The sequence below is a fragment of the Phascolarctos cinereus genome, unplaced genomic scaffold, assembly GCF_003287225.1.
Source record: "Phascolarctos cinereus isolate Bilbo 61053 unplaced genomic scaffold, phaCin_HiC Scaffold_7;HRSCAF=346, whole genome shotgun sequence".
Classification (NCBI taxonomy): domain Eukaryota; kingdom Metazoa; phylum Chordata; class Mammalia; order Diprotodontia; family Phascolarctidae; genus Phascolarctos; species Phascolarctos cinereus.
The window spans coordinates 37,667,847-37,691,246 of record NW_027556180.1 but is presented as its reverse complement, the minus strand read 5'-3'; positions in this window follow the sequence as shown (position 1 = coordinate 37,691,246).

Genomic DNA, 23,400 nt, shown 5'->3' with positions numbered 1-23,400 from the left:
TTATTACATGAACACAAAGAGCATCACACATTGGATTGCTGACAGCTTAGCAAAACAAAAGAAGGTAGAGGAAAATAAATTTCTCCTCCAAAACATACATGCACAAGCATGTCTGGCTTGTTTGTGTCTAAGAGCCTTAGAGCATCTTGCAAATGGGGCAAATCTAGAACCAAAGAATCTTCAGAGATAAATAGGTCATCTAGTCCAACCACCTACATAGGGTAGGGATTTATTTACCTGACCAGTCAGTATTCAGGGTCTGCTCAAACAGTTCTAGTCATGGGAGCTCATTTTCTCACAAGGCATCCAGTTACATTTTGACTTCCATTGTAAACAAATCTATAGCAAATACACAGGTGATCTGTGTATTTCTGTCTCTTGAGTGTTTTCTACGGCTCCAATTCTCAGCTGGTTACTTAACTACTCTGAACCTCAGTTTCTTCATCTCAGAAATGAGGCGAATGGACCAGAAGACCTCTACATTTCCTTCCACCAAAATGGCTGCAAGTTCTTTCTTCTCTTCTTTGCTTTCCCTGCCCTGCTTGGATTTGGGAGACATGATGCCCATCCATGAAGCTCTCTACACATCTGGAGCTAATCACTGTTTCCAGTCTCAGTGTTTTCACTGTGACATGATTGGGAGTTTCCTTCCATTCTCCTTTCCTGGTTGCTCCAAGGAGGCACCATTAAAGCTTGCTTTAGTCCCAGGGAGTTAGAAAATGTGGCTTGTAAATAAAAGAAAGGACCTGGTTTACATCAAATTGCTTTTGCATTAGCAGTAAGGTATCTTACAGGCAATGAAAGCTTTCCCCCAGAATCCTGGAGACATGAAAACAGCTATGTGCAAATACTGTCAATCTAGAAGTGTCAGGGATAGCTTCAGAGGGATTCTTTCACTTCTGGCCTCCTGTACATTTTACAAAACTGGCAGTGCCAAGTTGGGGCACTCCTATTAGTATCTTCTTAAAAAATATATTTCATTTTTAATTTATTATTATCTTAAGTAATTATCAAGCTATTATTTATATTATACAATTATAATTAATAATATATAAATATAATATAGATTTATATAATATATAATTTATATTTATACAATATATAACATAATCACATAATATATTTATATAAATATAATATAATACTGATTAATAATAATTAATTATAATAATTAAGTAATTACCTTAAGGGCAGCAGAGAAGACTGTGCAGCTTATGATACATGAAATTTTCTTGAAGGAACAACTGGGGTTGTTGAACCCCAAGAATGGAAGACTTGGAGTTGGGAGTGGTATGGCCATAATAACACTTCTTAAATACTTAAAAGACCTTTAAGTGGGAGATCGGCTTTGTTCTAGTTTGTGTCAGAAGGCAGAATTAGAGCCAATGAGTGCCCATTTAAAGAGACAAATTTGGGCTTACTAGCCAATACTCTACTGGGGCCACCATTTCCATGCTGTCCCAAGATAAATATGTGAAAATGGCCCTGGAGCCACCCTTGACTTTGATAAGCCAGCATTGGTCTCATGTTGCTTGGGTCCAGGCCTCTACCCTTATGTAACATGGGAACTTTTGGACTCTGGTCTCTAGCAGGTTCACTCTTGATCTGGGCATCCAGAAGGACAGCAATGGAGACATGATAAGAGGTTAATTTCCTTTATTCTTTTCAATCACTCTTCTCACGGGGGCTAGTGAGAAATAAGAGTAGGAACACCAGCTCCTACAACATTCTTCTAAGTCTTAACGGGGGCCAGTCAAGACAAGCACAGCATTCACATTCGCCATTTACTGACCAGCGCTCACTTGATTTATAGACGAGCACACAAAGAAGGCAGTTTGGCAGCAACAGCGTCACAATTTTACATTTTTACCAATGTCATGGTGACTTAGCATAGAGCAGGTGCAGTATGCTGTTTCCAAGCTAAACTCAAATGTTTACATTATCTTAAGGCTATATAATGACGTGTAAGCACAGTAAAATTGTTTACAAGCCATGATCCTGGGAACTAGTAGATTGTTTATAGCCATGTATCCTGGAACTAGTATCTTAAAAAGAAAACAAATCTACCTTACACATACCTTACTTCCTGTATATATCTAGTGACACAACATGGTGTTCCCATCCTTTCCTCTTCCAGCCCCCAGCCTGCCAGATCCTCTTTTATGTTGTCTTCCCCCATTAGAATGTAACTTCCTTGGAGTTGTGGTCTGTCTTATTTGTGTCTATTTGTATCCTCTGGGTTAACATGTCACATGATTTATAATAAGCACTTAATAAATTCTCGACCCATTTCTTTGTTCACCCAATTAATGAGAATTTGTTAAGCACCTACTCTGTGTAAGGGACTGTGCTAAGAGCTATATACACAACCAACAAATGTGATACATACCAGGCAGAAGAGTGTACTGGAGAGATCGCTGGACATAAGTCCAGGAAGAACCAGGTTCAAATACTACCTCAGATTCTTTCTAGCTGGGAAGGCAACTAAACTCTGTGGACCTCAGTTTCCTTATCTTTAAAATGAGGAGGTTGGACTGATTTCTTTTAAGATTCTTTACAACTCTAAAATTATGATCCAGAGAAGTCAGTAAGTAAGGATTTGAATGCCTATTAAACTGTGCTAAGTGCTGCAGAAACAAAAGAAGGTCAAAAACTGTCTTTGTTAAAGAGTTCATAGCCTAATGAGGGGTGGGGGTAGGGAGAAACCACATTCAAAAAGAGTGTGCAAATGAGATATTTACAGGAAAAATTGAAGATAATCACAGAAGGAAGGTGCTAGAATTAAAGGGGATTTGGAAAGACTTCCAATAGAAGGTGGGATTTTAGCTGGGGCTTGAAAGAGGACAGGGCAGTGATGAGGCAAAGATAAGGAGAGAGAACACTGCAGGAAAGTGCCAGGAGTCTGGATATGGACAGTCTTTTCTGAGGAGCACCAAGGAAGCCAGTATCTGTGGACTGAAGGATATGTAGGGGGGAATAAGAGATAAGAAACTGGAAAGATAGGAGGGGATCACGTTCTGGAGTCCTTTGAATGCCAGAGGATTTTTATATTTGATCCTATATGTGATGGGTAACCATAAGCATTTATGGACTAGGAGGGAGATATGGTCAGAAGTGTGCTTGAGGAACATAAATTTTGTAGCTGAGTAGGAGATTGACTGGAGTGGGGAAAGAACTGAAGCTGGGGGACCCACCATAAGGCTGTTGTGATAGTCTAGGAGCTAAGCGATGGTGGCCTGCCTGAGGGCGGTGGCAGTGCCACAGGGGAGAAGAGTGTACACACACACACACACGTATGCATGCGTGTACATACAAGTGCCTGTATATAGATGCGAACAAATACATACAAGCACACATACACACAGGTACATACATATGCACAAATCATACACACATATATGTGTGTGTACATGTACACACACACGTGTACACATATATGTATATGTGTGTATATATTTTATATATATAATGTCACAAAGGTAGACTTGATGAGTCTTGGCAATAGATTGAATACAAAAGGAGAGTGATGAGAGAGAATGAGAAGTCAAGGATGATACCTAAATTGTGAACTTGGGCAGGGGGTGGGGCATTCCAGAACAACCAGATAAGGCAAACACAAAAAAGTAATGGGCTGCCATGGATAGCAGTAGGTCCCCTCTCGGGATAGGGGAGGGGTGGTCTCCTGGAAAGAACAGGATGGCCACCTGTCAGATGGAGTTTGGGTATTGCTTGGATGAAGTGGCTTCTGAGGTCCATTCTAACTCAGAGATTCTCTGATCTCTTTCCAGCTGAACAGGTGCTGCCTCCAATATCTCATGTGTCTGAGGACTGGGCATTGAAGTATTTCTATTTCGCCTGGTTAGGCTTGAGGATGATGAAGTGGAACTCTAGTCTTCTCCCTTCGGCATGCTTGTGCTGCCACATTAGCAGCAGTTTCAGGCCAGTGACTGAACTAACAGTATCTTGTAGCTGAGTGTGTTCCACTTCAGTGGGAAACCTGCTCCACAAGAATATTTACTCTCCAGTTGGTGGGATTTGTCTGATAGAAGGTTGGTATTATCCTTTTCCCAGCCAATGCCGGGGGATCTGAGGAGCTCTCTTTAGCACTGGCTGCTCTCCCATGTGGTTGAAGTCAGCTTTCAAGATTCGGTTTCCAGAATGCATCAGTATTAAGGGAGGTTTACAGGAAGGCCTAGGTCTGGGGAGGCCTAATTAACCATATTCCCCAAAGATATCCAGTCCCTTGTCTTAGCTCATGTTTAAGAAGTCTCTGTGCTTCACCAGCCAACCCTTCAGAGTGGGTGGTATTCCCTGAGAGGAAGAAAACAGTGAGAATGAAGAGCCCAGCATTTTATAAATGAATGCGGAATACAATCTCTCAAACTCACTGACCCAGGGTTCTTGGACTCCACATTACTTGAGAACCTATACAAAAATGTGGGCAAAGAAGAGCTTCTTTGTAGTCACAGCTGGACATTTTTTTTTTGCCCCTGGGGACAAGTTTATGCAACCACGGTAGATCACATATTGCAGCAAACACTTGGACTGTGGAAACAGAAAGAAAAATATACCAAAAGATTGGCCAGCAACTGAGGAATGGCTGAACAAACTGTGGCATGTGAATATCATAAAATGTTATTGTGCAGTAAGAAATGATGACCTGAGAGATTCAGAAAAGGATTGGAAGAATGAGGTGAGCTAAGTGGAAGTCAATAGAACCAGGAAAACAATATATGCAATAACTACAACACTGTAAATGAAAAGAATGATAAAACAACATTTAACATTATGTGGTTATAATGGCAAAGCTTGGCTGTGGAGAAGAAACAAATGAAATGGACCTTCTTCCTTTTGATGAAGAAGTGGAAGACTATGGATGTGGACTAATGCACACATTTTTAAATATGGTGGATGTGTTGGTTAGTTTATTGAATTTTTTCCTCTTTTTTAAAATGAGGGAAGACTGAGTAAGGAAGGTATGTTAAACATCTATATCAGTCAGTCAACAATCATTTTAAAAACTATATGTGTTTTGCCCTGGGGATACAAAGAAAGACAAAAAATCTGTTCTTGCCCCCAAGGAGCTCACATTCTAACCAGTGGGACAAATGCAAACAATGTATATATATGCTATACATACATACAAATATGTATATACAAGTTATATACCCAGGAAATTGAAAGCAATCTCAGAGAAAGGGCATTAGCAATAAATGAGTAGAATGTGATCTAGAATAAAAGGCATCCATGAAACTTAAAACAAAACTTTATTTTTGACTGAACCCATGATTTCTTTGATGTAGAGAGCTGCTGGAGAGGAAACTCTTTCTGACACTAAAGATTAGCACTCTCACTAACTTCCAGAAGCCTTAAAGACACTAATTGGTTCTTGCTCAGGGTCACACAGTCAGTATGAGTCAGAGGTTGGACTTTAAACCCAAGTCTTCTTGACTCTAAGGCTTGCTCTCCACCCAGTAACTCTGACTGCCTCGTAAAACAAAACATGATAAACAAACAAAACAAAATGAAAGAATTGGGCTAGGGACCTCTAGCACTAAAGCTATGACAAAGTTTTACAGGCATACAGCTGTTTTTTTTTTTACCCCCACTGTACATGATTTATTTTAATCCACAGAATCTTGACACTTGAAGGAACCTCAGAAAGTCAGACAGTTTGATGACCAATTCTCCTCATAGAAAGGAGAATCTCTCTTGTAGCTCTAAAGAGGGGAATTTCTCTATCAACAATCCATTTCAGTATCTCATAATCCATAATCTGCTCCAAAAATATTTTTTTTTGGCATGGTATGACTTTTGTGTGACTAAATAATTGCCATCTGATCAATGTTTTGTAACCTTGGGCACTTAAGAAGCTGATCAACCAATCTAAAAATTTAAAACCTTTTCTCATTATTCTCATTTTCCGGATTTCAGATATTCCTCTGTGATTACTAAAAAATCAAGTAGGTAATGTGAATTTTTCCTTCAAGTTGCTAACTATGTCATTGGGGAAGAAAACATGGATATGTGAAATGATCTTAGAATAAGGTCAACTGGTCAGTCAACTAACAAGCATTTATTAAATACCTACTATGTGCTGGACCCTATGCAGGCTAAATGTTGGGTATAAGGAGCTATGACTAAGTGTTATTTTGTATATACTTTTTATATTTACCCACATATATTTAATACTTGTATATACTTTTCATACTTACCTGTGCACATGTATCTTTTCAGTAGAATGTAAGCTTCTTGAGGGCAAGGGTTGTTTCCTTTTTATCTTTATATCACCAAAGCCTGCCATACTGCCTTGCATATAGTAGGTATTTAACAAATGTTTTCAATTGAATTTTTAGATTGAAATATGCTATAGACAAAAAAATATGATGGAGGCCAGAGGCAGGAAATGAACAATTTAATTTTTTATTACTTGTGGACAGAAATGTTATTTTGAAACAATGATAACAAATAATAGGTACAGTTTGGAGAGGCAGGAATGGAGGCTCCCCTTTAATGCCTGTTATTTTCCCTTAAAGACGTATGGCTTTGGGGTTTGTACTAAGGGACACAATGAAAGTCACAGAGAATTTCTAAAGAATTATATTGGATGGGAATTGACAAAGCAGATCCTTCGTTATCTTGACTCAGTTGGAGGCCTCTTCAATCAGCTCTCCCAGGTGGGAGACAGAAAGTCTATTTTAAATTTTCTTGGCCAACTTTACTTAAAAGCAGCTAGACATTCCTAGACAAGTGCCCTTTGGTTCCCTGACACATAACGTTACAGCTTCGGGGAAGCAGGTTCACTGCAATTAAAGGACTAGCTACACTGTTATTACCAGCAAATGGAAGGGAGCTAAATAATATTTTCTTACCTTTCTTTGCTTTTTAATTTGATTTGCCCTTTCTAACTGAATTCTATGATCTGGGTCTTTTTTTTGGAGGGGGGGAGATACTTATGATCTTCCCAGAAACTGTGTTGCACATATGCCTTAATATTTGTTACTTTTAACTTGTGTTGAGTGATTCATTTAACCAAAGGTTCATAAACAGAGGCATCAAAATTTAGTTCCCTTGGTGGAAAAGGCTGTGTCAACATGACAGAAGTTGGAATACGGAGCAAGGTATGACTCAGAGCTGAAACACCCTGGATAGACTGAGAAAGAAGTTAGAAAACTAATTTAAGTTTCCTTGGTTTCTCCCTCCACCTGCCCACGTCTACCCCAATATACTGTCTTCTCTTGGCACTGCTTCATTAAATTCAGGTTCTGAAGGAGTGATGACCCTTTCTAACCTCCCCCAGAATGAGTAGGAAGCTGTACCATTAGCCATTTTTTCTTTTGTTCTGGGCTGCCCTTCCTTCATCCCTTTTAATTCCCTTTGGATCTAGAGATTGCTTCCATTTCATCTTGCTTAATATTTCTCTGGTTAGGCCCCAATTTGAATCCATACTATAAAACACCTAAAGGATTCCCCAGCCCCCACTGGGGAATGGAATCTTCAGATCCATTTAGGAACTCCCCATTGAATCACAAGGAATAGGAAAAAAATTAGAAAAACCTAAAAAATGCATATCATACATGATTCTATACATACTATCAAGCCTGCTGTCTCCATCTTGGCCAAGGGCACCCTGTTCTGCCCTGGCTCCGTTCCAGGCCTCCTGCAACCTATGGTGCTAAGGCTGATATTAACATACAACAAGGGAGCTTTAACTCAGGAAAAGCTTCTGAATTGTAAGGGTTATTAAACACAAAAACAGATGTTGAGAGGAGATTGTTAAAACATGTTTCCCAGAGATTTTTCAGAAGTGAATAGGCAGTCAGCTGGATTGTTTTCTGGGCTTGCTCAAGAGCTGGGGCAATATAACAAGACAGAAAATGAGTGCTGGGCAAAGAGGCATAAGATTCCCAGGTACAGAGGAAGGAGAGATAGAATGCCACGGACTACACTTCTAAGGGGAAGGCAGCCCAGGTGGCATGAGAAATTCTCAAGAATGAAATTCTGAGGACGCAAGCAGAAAGGTGATGCAGAAGGAGGCACACATTTTTAGACATGTCCAACATGGGAATTGCTTTGTTTGACTGTACATGTTTATTACTTTCTTTTGGGGGGGGGCAAGAGGGAGAAAAAAATGAATATTTATTATTTGAAAAAAATTTGAACAAAAACACACAAAGAGAAACAAGTCTGATGAATTCAATACCAGTAAGGTTGATTTCCATTCCCAGAGAACTTTTAGAAAGGATTAACTTAAAAGAAGCTTATTGGACATCTAGAAAAGCAGGAAAAATGAGAGCAGTCTGAAAAGATGATGTAGAGCCACAGAGAGCCCACCTACCAACTTAGATTTAAAAAGCTTTAAAAAGATACATATAGTCCTTTGACTCCAAGCTCCCACTGCTACGCACATATCCTAAAAATGTCAAAGATGGAAAGAAGGCCCATATCCCCCTGCACCCTTCAAATATCCATAGCTACATTTTTCATGTCAGCAAAGTACTAAAAATAAAGTAAGTACCTACTGATTAGAGAATTTAAACAAATTGTGGCACATCAGAGATTAGTGTGAAAATGAAAATCAAGAGAAGTACTAGAGGATTTGTATGAATTGATGCAGAATGAAATAATCAGAACTTGGAACACAACATACACAGTGCCTGTAACAATGGGAACGTAAAGAACAAGAATGAAACTGAACTCTGTGGGATTGGGGGGCGGAGCCAAGATGGTGGAGTGAAAGCAGCGACTTGCTTGAGCTCTCCTCCAAAGCCCTCCAAATACTCATAAAAAATGGCTCTAAACAAATTCTGAAGCAGCAGAACCCACAAAAAGACAGAGCGAAACAAATTTCCAGCCCAAGACAACCTGAATGATTGATCAGAAAGGCATATCGTGTGGGTCTGGGAGTGCAGTGCAGCGTGGGCATGCAGGCCGCAGTGAACGTGGAGCAGGCCTCAGAGGACTGAATCTCGGGCAGCTGTGGAGGTTTCCAGGCTCCTCAATCCACCAATGCCAAAGACAACTTAGAAGGTCAGTGGGAAAAGTCTGTTTCTGTCGGTGCTGAGGAAGGAAGGCAGGGTTTCAGCTCCATTTCCCAAGAGCGTGGCACTGGGGGGGGTGGCGCAGCTGCTTCCTGAGCTTCTGGCCCACAGACTGAGGGGGAATCCAGTGGCTGATCAGAGAGGGACTGCAGGGATCTCTTTGCCAGTGCTGAGGCAGGAGTCTCTTGCTTTGCCCATATTTGGATCTCGGTCACAGTTCTGGGCAGCGGTGCTGGGGTGAGGAGGAACGCTGGCTTGGTGGAGCTTGTAGTGGCTGTAGAGAGGAACCCCTCCTCACAGTTACGGGACAGAAAGGAATACTTGTGGTCACAGGCCAGGAAAGGAGTAAACACCTAGCTCCTTATCATACCACCTTGGAAGAACTGAAAATTTACAGGTCCCTACAAGTACCTCTGAAAACAGCTGTAGAAACCCCCAAAGCTTGGGACAGTACATTCTCCACATTGGAAGCAGATTCGTACCTTAACAAAGAGTTTAAAACTCAAGTAATTGGCCGGGATCATGAGCAAGCAGCGCAAAAAGAGTCAGACTATATTATCTTACTTTGGTGAAAAAGAAGATCAAAATATACAACCAGAAGAAGACAACAAAGTCAAACCCTACATCCAAAGCCTCCAAGAAAAATATGAATCAGTCCCAGGCCTTGGAAGAGCTCAAAAGTGATTTTGAGAAGCAAGTAAGGGAAGTAGAGGAAAAACTGAGAGTGATGCTAAAGGAGACCCAAAAAAATACTGAAGAAAATAACACCTTAAAAAATAGCCTAACCCAAATGGCAAAAGAGGTCCAAAAAGCCAATGAGGAGAAAATGCCCTAAAAAGAAAAATTGGCCAATGGAAAAGGAAGTCCAAAAGCTTACTGAAGAAAATACTTCCTTAAAAATTAGAATAGAGCAATTGGAAGATAGTGACTTTATGAGAAATCAGACACAAAACAAATCCAAAAGAAAAAAATTAGAAAACAATGTGAAATATCTCATTGGAAAAACAACTGACCTGGAAAATAGATCCAGGAGAGAGAATTTAAAAATTATTGGACTATCTGAAAGCCATGATCAAAAAAAGAGCCTAGACATCATCTTTCAAGAAATTATCAAGGAAAACTGCCCTGATATATTAGAACCAGAGGGCAAAATAGAAATTGAAAGAATCCACAGATCTCCTCCTGAAAGAGATCCCCAAAGGAAAACTCCTAGGAATATTGTAGCCAAATTCCAGAGTTCCCAGGTCAAGGAGAAAATATTACAAGCTGCCAGAAGGAAACAGTTCAAGTACTGTGGAAACACAATCAGGATAACACAAGATTTAGCAGCTTCTACATTAAAGGACCGCAGGGTATGGAATATAATATTCTGGAGGGCAAGGAGATAGGATTACAACCAAGAATCACCTACCCAGCAAAAAATCGTCATTCAGTGAAATAGAGGACTTTCAAGCATTCTTGATGAAAAGACCAGAGCTGAATAGAAAATTTGACTTTCAAATACAGGACTCAAGTGGAACATGAAGAGGTAAACAGGAAAGAGAAATCATAAGAGACTTATTAAGATTGAACTGTTTACATTCCTGCATGGAAAGATGATATTTATAACTCATGAGACCTTTGTCAGTATCAGGGTAGTTGGAGGAAAAAAATTATATGTATGTATATATAGATAGATAGAGGGCACAGGGTGAGTTGAAGATTAAGGGGTCATATCTGGAGAATAAAATTAAGGGATGAGAGAGGATTATACTAGGAGAAGAAGAAAGGGAGAGGTAGAATGGGGTAAATTATCTCACAAAAAAAACAGAAAAGAAAAGTCTCTTACAGTGGAAGGGGAATTGGGGGAAGGTGAGAGGGAATGAGTGAATCTTATTCTCATAGGATTTGGCTTAAGGAGGGAATAACATACACATTCAATTGGGTATGGAAATCTGTCTTACCCTACAGGAAAATAGGGGGAAAGGGGACAAGAGAGCAGGGGGATGATAGAGAGGAGGGCAGATTGGGAAAGGGGTTAATCAGAAGTAAATACTTCTGAGGAGGGACAGGGTCAAAAGAAAGAATAGAATAAATGGGAGGGCAGGATAGGATTAAGGGAAATAGAGTTAGTTTTTCACAACATGTCTACTATGGACGTGTTTTGCATAACTGCACATGTACAACTTATATTGAGTTGCCTGCCTTTTCAATGAGGGTGGGTGGGGAGGGAGGAAGAGAGAAAATTTGAAACCTAAAGTTTTAAAAACATATGTTTAAAAAAATGTTTTCACATGCTACTGGGAAATAATATAGGAAATGGGGTACAGAAGTCTATCCTGCCCTACAGGAAAATAGAAGGGGAAGGGGATAAGAGAAGGGGAGAGAGATAGAAGAGAGGACAGAGTAGGGGAAGGGATAGTCAGAATGCATGACATCTTGGAGTGTGGGGAGGGGGGAGATGGGGTGAAAATATGGAACTCAAAAACTTGTGGAAGTGAATGTTGAAAACTAAAAATAAATAAATTTATATTAAGAAAAAAAAAAGAAACTGAACTCTGTGGAATTATAGAGACCAAGCTTGATCTGAGAGAAGGTTAAGAAAATTGCCCCTCTACCCCCTTTACAGAGGTAGTGGACTGTGAGTGTGAATGCTATCCATTGCATATGCTCTCAGAAGTGGTTGATGAATTGGTTTTACTTAATTGTCTTTGTCTTCCTTTTTTTCAGTTTTTTCTTTTAAGTTATGGTTCACTGGTTAGAATAGGAAGAAGATGCAAGGTTTTATACTCAGAAATAAGAATCATCTAAAAACAAAGTTATCAACAAAAATAAATTTAAATTCTATGTAGGCGAACAGATTGTTGGTGTTGAAGACACCTATGTGACACAGTGGATAGAACCCTGAACATAGAATCAAGAAGACTCATCTTCATGTGTCTAAAACTGGTCTCAGACACTTACTAGCTGTGTGATCCAGGGCAAGTCACTTAACCCTATTTGCCTCAGTTTCCTTATCTATAAAATGAGCTGGAGAAGATAATGGCAAAGCAATCCAGTATCTTTGCCAATAAAACCCTAAGATGGGGTCATAAAGAACCAGACATAAATGACGTGATTCAACAACTATATTCCTGGCCCTGTATTAAGCACTTTACAAATGTATCTCATTTGATCCTTACAAGCACTGTGCCTGCAGTTAAGAGGAACTGAGTTCAAATGTACTGTGTGACACTAGGCGTATTATTTAAACTCTGCCTGCCTCACTTTCCTCATATGTAAAATGGGGATAATAATAGCACTTCCCTCCCAAGGTTGTTATGAAGATCAAATGAGATCATATTTGTAGAGCTCTTAGCATAGTGCCTGGCACATAGTAGGTACTTAATAATTGCTTGTTCCTTTCTCCTAATTATAAAGTTAGGAGGAAGCGGCCTCTTAGTGATCTCCATAAAGAAAATGGAAGTGAGGTGAGGTTATGAAAGATGAACACAGAAAGGCTAAAAATGTAAGATAATAAATAAATAAATAATAATCTGAGAATAATGTGAGACACACTGAAGCTCAGAATGAGCTGAGGCTAGTGTGGAAAGCCTAGGGCAAAAATGTGCTATAATCTCTTTAACTCTGTTGGGGGAAAGAGGATTAAAGAAGGCACAGTACCCATTCTATGTAATAGATGGGATAATAATACCTGATGAGAGAAAGAAAGCAGAACTACCCTATTATTATTTTGGTTCTTTCTCTGCCAAGGAGAATGACCTTCGGACTATAAAAGACAAGGCACAAATGACTGGTAGGGAGAGGTTACATGATAGAAGTAAGGGGCTAATAAGAGAACACTCAACTGCCTTGGGTGGGATCTTGTTACTTGTCCCAGATAGTTCATCTGGGCATACTGAAAGAGATGGTGGATGTGATGATCATTAAGTGCATTTAGTGATATTTGAAAGATCATGGGAAATAGGAGTAGTACTACAGGACTGAGGGAAGGCAGATGTTGAGAAGAAAATGGAAAATGCAAGCTATAGACCAGTGTGATAGGAGCAGTGCTTCCCTGACTTCATTCCCTCATGTAACCTCACTTTCCCCACCTTCCTTGATGCAGCACCCTGGCCTGGGGGTATAAAATGTTTCATCCAGGTCTAAAGGGACCTCTCAGACATGTTGGGTGCCTGAGACAATGAATCACCATTCGTTGATGACATATTGACCAAACCATTTCCATATGGAGACTGGAGGGGATAAATGTAGAGACACTAAATGCCACTGTATCATTGCTGTATATCCTTGCTGCGTCTGGACAAAGTACAACTCCTTTCTTCAGTGGTTCATGTGTTCCTCATTTTGTCCCAACATTGAAACTGAACTAAGAGAATAAGTTGTGAATGAACTTGATTTTAAGTCCTAGATCCATTCTAGAATGGATCATTAAAAGATGCTCAGTAAAAATCTAGAAAAAGGAGTCATGATCACAAAGAGCCCGCATGGCTTCAAAACTGACAATTCAAGACAGACTAATATGATTGCCTTTTTAAACAGGACTTTAAAACTACAAAATAAGGTGATTCCATAGATATGATTTACCTAGATATTAGGATAACACTTGATAAAATATTTTGTGTTGTACTGGAGACATGATGGAAATGTGTGGGCTAGATAATAGGTACAATTAGGTGAGTTTGTAACTCACTAAATGGTCAGACAAAATAAGAGTCATTAATGACTTGCTATCAGTTTGGAAGGAGTTCTGGAGTCTAGTATCCAAGTCAATTGTACTCAGCTCTGAATTTTATCAATGACTTTTATAAAGGCACAGCTGATATCCTTAACAATTTTACAGATGTTACAAAGCTAACACTCAAGATGACAGGATCGAGATCCAAAAAGAAGCTGACAGACTTGGACACTGGACTGAATCCAATGAGATGAATTTTAATAGGGATATCCAGAACATTTTAAACTTGAGTTCAAAGAATTGACTTCACAAGCACAAGATGATGAGAGAGCAGCTCATCTGAAAAGTGTCTGGGGGTTTGGGTGGATTGAGGCTGCACATACCGAGCTCAACATGGGTCAGAGGTGTGATATGGCAACCAAAAAGTCAGTGTGATCTTGGGCTGCTTAAGAGTGGCACTGTTTCCCTGGAATAAGGAGGTGAAAGTGCCACCATACTCCACTCTCATCAGACTTCACTTTGAGTATTGTATTGACTTATAAGGACTACAGTTCAGGAAAGCAAGACAGTGTCTAGAATGAGGCAGCTAGGATGACACAGAATCTTCAGTCCATAGGGGAAGATAGGTGAGGTATAGAACGCTGAGCCTCAAGTCAGGACAGAATTGAGGTCAAATCTAGCCTCAGACATTTCATTGTTTACACTGGAGAAGAGAACCTTTCCCTAGCTTTCTGATCTTAGATTTTACTCCCCTCCATATTCTCTATGATATAACAACATATATCGATTCCTCTCATCCAACAATTTATCATTCCATTCTGTGTTTTTCCCATGCCTATCTTCCATGCCTGGAATGGTTTATCTCCTTACCTCCCTCTCATGGCTTCGCTGGATTCATTCAAGTTCAAATTCCATCTTCTGAAAAAGGCTTTATCTGATCTCATCTTCCCACCTCCAGCTGTGAGGTTATATGTGTATATCTATGTATATGTGTATATATGTATTTATGTATATGCATATATACACAGATATGATATATACATATACATGTATATGTGTATGTATATGTGTGTGTGTATGTATATTTGCATTATCTCACCCATTAGATTATTAACTCCTTTAGAGCAGGGATCATGTTTTTGCCCTCTTTTTTGTTTTGCAGCTTATAGTTCAGCACAGTGCCAGGCACATAGTCAATACTTAATAAATTCTTATTGACTTGACTCTATTGAGACATGGTAGCTGCCTTCAATTTTAGTGGGCTTTTTTGGGAGGTAGTGGATTTCTAACCATTTATGATCTTCAAGAAAAGATTAGATGACAGATTATTGGGTATATTTTGGTGAACATTCTTTTGGTGGTATGGATTAGATTAGGTGGATACAGAGGCCCTGTACATCTTTGGAAGTCTGTGATTTTGGGATTTGGGTTCTAGCTTTACTTTGCCAACGGTATCTGCATTCTGGAGATCTTTTCCAGATCTATAGCTTCATACTTGACTTTGTTTGAATTCTAAGATGTTAGTCCTGATATCTTTCATGTAGTGGGAAGACCAATGGACTTGGAGCTAATTGATATGGTCCCAAGTCCCAGCTGTACTGCTTACTCCCTGAGTGACCTTGGATGTCACTTTACTCGTCTGGGCATCAGTTTGCTTCTCTGTAAAATGAGGGGGTAGGGACTAGATAGCTTTGAATGTGTCTTCCAACCTTGTCGTTTCTTTCTCCACAGCATATAGCCCTATTTGTACTTGAAAAAGAATATTCTTAAGTCAACAAGCACTTACTAACCTCCTACTTTGTTGCAGGCAGTGTGTTACATATTGGTGATATACAGAAAGGTTAAAAACACACCGCTAATCACAAGGTGCTCACAGTCTAATTCTCAGCAAATAGTCATTAAGACTTTGAAGACCTCCCAGGCAGTCCACTTCACATGGGCACAGCTCTAACATAGCAAGTTTTTTTCTTCATGAAATCTAATCTAATTTTTGAACTTTTTGAAACTTCTACAAATTGCTGTTATTTCTCCTCTCTGGGGCTAGAAGAAAAAAATAAACCAAATTCCTCTTCTGCATAGCAGGTCTTCTAACTTGAAAACAGTTATCGTGCTCCCCAACCCCAAGTCTTTCCCCTTAAGGCTAATTATCCCGGATTCCTTCATAAAATCTTCATGACATGAACTCAAGATCCTTCACCATTCTGTCTTTCTCTTTATGATCACCAACTTATCAGTGTTCTTCCTAAATTAAAGAGCTCAGAACTGAACACAGCAATCTACAAGGAGTACTACCAGGGCACAGCAGGAAGGGACTTATAACTTCTCTAATTCTGGAGACCATTTTTTTCTCACTATTTAGCCCAACATACTATTAGCATTTTTTTGGCTGATATATTAAGCTATTGGCTCATATTAAACTCATGGTCCATTTAAATCCTCACGTCTTTTTCAGAGGAAGTGTTAGCTAGACATACCTTTCCAACTTCTCCTGATACAGTTGGTATTTTTGAACACAAGGATAAAGATATTAATTCAGTTAATAGGTTTATAATGTACAGAAGTGAGGAGGTTATACTTTCTCTGTACTTTGCCATATTCAGATCAAGTTTAGAGTATTGTCCTCAGTTCTGAGTAGTTTAGGAAGGATGTTGACAAGCTAGAGAGTGTCCAGAGGAGGATAAACAGGATAGTAAGGGCCTTTGAGTTCATTGTATATGGGGATCTGTGGAAGGGACTATGGATGTTGAATTTGGAGAAGAGAAGATTAATGGCAACATGGCAGTTGTTTTCAAGCATTTGAAGGACTGAAGAGTAATTAGGCTTGCTTTACTTGGACCCAGAAGGCAGAAGTTGTTGAAGCACTCAATGAGTAAAAGTTGCAAAGCCCTAAAGTAGAATGGGCTGCCTTTGAAGGCCTTTCTCTCTCCTTGGAGGCCATCGAGTAAAATCTAGAAGATTGCTTTAATTTTTTTTTGTAGACTATTTCTTTTTTGGTGGTAGGGAGACTACGGTTTGGATTCTATGACCACTGATGTTTTTATTTTTGAAATTCAACGGTTTTGAATTCTGTGAGGTCAGTATAAAAAGGAAAGTTAGTGCCTGAGCATAGGGCTTTGAATGCCAAGAGAAGAACATCTGGAGTTTAGATTTCATTCTATCAGGGATGAGGAGCCATACATGGCAAAATGAGACTATGGAATGTTCATTCATCTCTATTGTAAATCTGTCATGTACAACTTGCTATTTTTAAAATATATAATAAACTAATCATGTAAATTTCTTTTCTTTTGCTTTTTTCCCTCTCTCCTCCCACCCTAGAGATAGCTACTCTTAGACACAAATATGCATATCTGTAAAATCATTCTATACACACTTTTATCTATCACTTTTTTTCTTGATGCAGATAGTGTCTTCCTTCATATATTCTTTGTAGTTAATTCAGGTCTTTATAACAGTCAAAATGACTTAGTCACTGCAAGTTGTTCTTAAAAAAATTTTTCTGATACTATATACACATTCTCTCGGTTCTGCTCATTTTCCTCTTCGTTATTTCATGCAACTCTATCCATGTTTTTCTAAGATCATCATGCTCATAATTTCTTACAATAAAATAATATTTCATCACTATCTTATACCACAACTTGTTAAACTATTTCCCAATTGTTGGGCACCCCCTCAATTTCCAATTCTTTGCCACCACAAAGAGAGCTGCTATAAATATTTTAGAACCATCTCGATAATTTTCTACATCACATGATTAAGCACACTTCTTCTCCTGCATCAAAGGTCAGCCTTCCATTTAATTATTTCATTGGGATGATGCTCCTCCAAATATCTTTCCCTTTTCAAAAATACATCCCAATGACTCTCATTTCCTTCACTGTCTCAATATTTCAGAGTGAAAACTTCACTTTCTTAATGCTTTTACTTTTAAAAGCACTTCTGCATATTGACATTTTAAAAATGTCTTTGGAACATGCTTGTTTTTTCTCTGGCTGCAAATGCTTGATTTCACACATTAAAAACCTATTTGAATGCTCAAATGACAAGTGCCATGAAAAGCATGTTTTGTGTGCCCCAGAATTCAATGTTAATCTGAGACTATTTCAGTCTAACTTCTATACTCAGCAGCACACCTAGAACACAGTAAGTGCTTACTACCTATGTTGAATACTGAATGAAGTCTGGATTTGGAAATCACAGATCTTGGGGTTGAATCCTTGGTACATGTATGACTTTGGCCAAGACAAATAACTTCTCTGGAGCTCAGTGTCCTTATCTGCAAAATAAGTCAGTTATAATGTTTGACCCATAGGGCCCATTCTGACTGGAAATCTATGATAGCATAATCCTGTATTTTAATTTGTATGAAAATTGAATGAATTTCAGTTTTCAAAATTCACTGAATTTCTTCTGTGTTTCACAGAATCACAGAATCTCAACATTGGAAAGGACCTTGGAAGCCATCCATCATTACCCTTATATGATTAAGAATGTTCTTTTCAACATCACTAATGAAGCCATCCTGTCACTTCTTGGAGACCTCCAGTGATGGTGAAGTCATCACCTTCTGGGGCAGTCTATTCTACTTTGGAAGCATCCTGATTGTTTAGACTTTTTTCTTTACATCAAACCTAAACCTTCATTTGCATTGTCTACCTAATGTTATCTAATAGGTTTAACCTGAAAAGTCTTTTCTACGTGATAGACCTTTGAGGACAGCTATTGTGTCCTCCCTGAATCTCCTTTTCTTCAGGCTGAATCTTCAGCCAATTCTCAAATGGCCTAGATACCTCCAGAAATTTAATAGAGATGACATTTGTTTCTTCATTTAAATCACTGAAAGAACAGGAGCATATGTGAACCCATGGAGAAACCTTAGGATATTTCCCCATTCTTTGACATTGATCTACTCTCTGATTCTGGTCATTCAAATGGTTCTGAATCATTCTAACTATTATATCATCTAGTCTATATCACTCCCACCTGCCTGAAAAGACATCTGATTATGGCATGTTCTTTGCTGAAATTCAGGCCACAGAATATTTTGGTCTAATAACCTTATCAAAAAAGTGCATGAGGTTAGTCTTGCATGCTGTTTCCTCGAGCAGCTATTCTCCTTCTAAGAACATACAAACCATCCCTTAACAAAATATTCTAGTACATTGGCAAGTATGACAAGTAAGCCCATCAGATGTTTGGGGTTGTGTAGACCAAATATCAAATGACTGATTCAATTCATAACTGAAACTTTAACATTTTATTCAGGAATATAGGATTTGGAAATGGAAGGAAATATACATTAGCTGGTCTATATCCTTCATTTCATAGGTGATGAAATGCAGGCCTAAAGCAATTAAATGAGTTTCTCACTGTGGAATAGCTAGTAAGTAGCAGAAATAGGATTTGAAACTTGATTTTCTGACTCTCAAACTCAGGGTTCTTTTGATTATATCATGTTCCAGCTATTTCATAGTTAATAAATTACCTTAATAAAAGACAAACAAATCAAAGTACATATGAGAAAACACTGATGTTTCTTTTCTCTATTCATTTTCTCTTTGAAATTATCTTTTACAGACTTTTTAGATTTTTATAGATGACCTTCTACACAGTTCTTTCAGGCACATAATAATAGTATTCTAGTCACCCCACTCTACCCCTAATCTCTGAATGACTTCCATAATTTTTACTTACACTTTTGAGTTGGAGTCCTTGGGGATGACTACTACTCTTAGGTTCTAGGGATCACACCTTAGGGCTGTACTTCAAAAACCATAACTCACTGCCCCACTGGTGTGTTTTCCATTTAGCAGATAGTAGCCACATTTAGCTCAAAACAAAGCCATTTGCTCAAATGCCATAGTAAGAACAATAGGTAGGAAATATTTGTTCTCTAATCCTGAGGCATATTCTCCTTCAGTTATGCACAACATCTGTGGGAAGAGTGATTTAGGATACTATGGCAGTGAGGCACATATGTAGGGTATATTTGTGCCAAAGATAGTTCACAACTCCTGGTACTGAAGTGCCCAGAAATCCTCATGTAGCATCCCTTGTTTGTAGCTTCTCTTCTGGATGGGTTTTTCAATCAATTTAATCAATTAACCAACAAGTATTCATTGAGCACCCACCACGTGCCAGGAGTTGTGGATACAAGTACAAAGAAGGACAACACCTACCAAAGAGGAGCTCCCAGTCTCCTTTTTTTTTTCTGTAGTATGTTCTCTGCTGCTGGGGATCCCATTCCTTGCAGCTGCTTCTTCCCATGAGTGACTAACTTTCTGTTCCTGGGTCTGTCTGGAGTGTTTATCTCTGCACACCCACCCCCCAACAGTGTGTCCTACTGATAGAGAAGCTTTCATTCAAAGCTACATGGCTGATAAGCCCTCCTACTGGCATCTGCCTCCAAGCTATTCAACTCTGTCCTAGAGCTTAAAAATTTAAAGCCCTACCCACTCATTAAGTTTACTTCTTTTAATTCCACCTGAGATATATATTCATATATCCCAAAGCGATCAGTATATATTTGCATCTAAGGCAATTAATTTGCCATCTCCTAAATGCCTTAAGACTACATTCTGGGGTTACCATGATTAAATCAACGGAAGGATGGCAGAGGGGACCCCCTCCATCACAATATCATTAAGAAAGAGTTGGAAAGGGCCTCAGAAATCATTTAATGCAACAAATTCATTTTTATAGATGAGGAAACTGAGATAATGAGTTTCAAACTCTTGTCCTTTGACTCCAAATCTACCCCTCTTTTCACTATCTCATGTTGCAGGCTAGTTTGGCCCTACTGACCTCTCCTGCACATGTCCATCTACCTCATTTGATCTTTACAATGACCATATGATTGTAAATCAAGTATTTTAGGCCCAAATTGATAGATGAAGTAGAACTACAGAGTGTTTTAGTGTCATATACACAAAATCATGTGACTGACTTGAGACTTGAATTTGTCTTCTCACTCTTTCCATTAATTTGCTGTTTTTCACATAGATGTCTAATTTTCTTTTACTTTTCTTTAATTTTTCTTCCTTCTTTTCTTAATAGAATTATTTGTATCCTGGAAAGCAAAACAGTTTAGCAAATAGTGGGCACTTTAAAGCAATGTAAATGAGGTGAGAAAATGTCTATGGGATCCCCAAACTTCCCCTAATCAACCCATCAACCTACTATCCAATCTCTCAATTATTTATTGAGAAACTATATAATATTAGCTCACCTTCGTATAAATGCAAATATGTATTTAATGTCTAAATGAATAAACCATCTCATTTGATACATTAACCTTGTAAAGAAAGTTCTCATTCCCATTTATAGATGAGGAAATAGAAGTTGAAAGAAATTATATGACTTGGAGGGCCCAGATTTAAATCTAGGCTCTGACACTGCCTGTTTGACCTTGAGAAAGAGTTCACCTTTCAGGGGCTTAGTTTCTCCATCTTCAAAAGGGGTGCTCTACGTTACTTCTAGGGTCCCTTCTAAGTCTAAATCTGAGATCTTCTATATCACCACTATTTTTAGGGATATAAGCCTAAAAAGGAATGGGCATCTAATTTAATCTTGTTCCCTTTAAAAACAAAGCCCAGCAATGTCTGTATAAATATATATATTTTTCTTCTTTGGTTACTGTTTTTAGATTGATTGGGATAGAATGAATTTGTTTATCTTGCTAGGCTTTAAAAAATCATTTGATTTAAGCTTAGTTTGGGCCCAGAGGGCATACTAGGGGGACTATATTTTTTAAAACTGAAAGAGAAATGAGTTAAAATGTAATCCTGGTTCTGGATTTAAAGCTGTTTCTTCAGTTCAGTCACGAAGCTCTCCTCATTGACGCTCCACCACACTATTTCTGGGTCCTCATTTCCTATGCTTGCTGACGTGTTTTCACATTTGACTTCTTGGAAATTTTATGTTTGGTAATAAAGCAAACTCAGTTTCCTACAATTCCACAAAACTAAGGGGATTTTCATTTCTGTTACTGGAAGCCCTTATCTGAGGGAGGTGATTAAGAAGATCACAGGATAGAAAGAGATTTCCAGATGTCATCTAGACTATCCCCCGACCTCCAGACAGCTCAAACTGAAAGAATTATGGAGAGATAATTACATATCCCCATTATTAAGTGGCTCTAGGAATGGAGATCTGAAATATGCAAGGAAATCTTAATAGCTTTTTTTGAAATATTCAAGCATTTTCTAATAAGTTTCGTAAACCCAATTACAAAGGCACTAGGGTCATAGTAAGTGGTTGAAACTAACTTCGTACCAGTTGCATATACTTCATTTCTTTTTGGGCTCATATTTTAGTCTTTTGTTAAAACAGAGCAAACTTAGCTGTGCCATTTCTTCTTTGGCTAAAAGGTAATGTCACATAAAACTTGCCATACTTAACAGCTTCCATTTCTTCATCTGTACAATGGGGGAAATAATGACCTTGGACAGTTCCTTCATCAGGCTATTGGGAGGCTAAATGAGACTATTAATATCTATTAAATAAACTCACTAATTGAAGTCAAAAGCATTCATATCCAAGGAGAAAGGCTCTGATATTGTGTGTGTGCTATCTGAACAACGAATTCAATTCAATTCAATTCCACAAGTGCTTACTAAGTGTGTACTATATGAGAATAAGTCCATGCACATTTATTTAATACTTTCTATGTCTCAGGCACTATAGTAAACCCTGAGGATACAAAGAAAGGCCAAATAGTTCTTGCTTTCAAGGAATATTCTAACGGATAAATAAAATGTAAATAAAAACGTATGTGCTATATATGTGTCACATATGCATATACGTACATGTGTGCAACACAACCCACCCACATGTGTATAAAACCCTAACATGTACACACATGCATACATATATTCATATGTACATGCATATATGCACACCCATTATATACACACACCCATATGTGTATGTGTATATGTGTGTGTGTATATATATATATATATATATATATATATGCACAAGTGTGTGTATGTGTATATGTATATATACGTATATGTGTGTATATATATATATATATAAAACAATAGTTGTGTTCCCAGTGTCTGAGGGGCAGCTTAGGATAGTGGATAGTGAACCAGCCTTGACACCAAGAAAACCTGTAATAAAGGGCAGTATCTGAACATGATAGCTATATGACCCTGGCAAGTCATTTAACTTCTCAGTTCTCCAGAAACTCTCTAAGAGTATAAGTTGCACAGATGAATGCTGATTTGCAGTAGCAGAAGGTAGTACAGTTTCTTAACATTTGTGTGTGTGCGTGCATGTGTGTGTGCATGTGTGTGTGTGTGTGTGTGTGTGTGTATGTATGTGTGAAGGACTCCTTTGGCAGTCTTATGAAGCCTATGGAGTCCTCAGAATATATTTTTAATGCATAAAATCAAAGACATAGGATTACAAAGGAATTTTGCTATATTGAAATATTTATCAATAATATATATTTAAAAAAAACTACCTCATAAACCCCAGATTAAGTCCCTTTCCACCAATGAAATCATAGGTCTAGTTCCTATCACTGTCCCTAGCCCCTGATAGATAATAAGTACTTAGCAAATGTTTGTTGAATAATGTTGTAGTTTTATAATTCAGGCTGAAGATTTTGTATTTTATTTTGCAGATATCAGACTTTTTTTTGGGGGGGGAGAGTGACTTGGTCAGGGCTTCATTTTAGGAGTACCAACT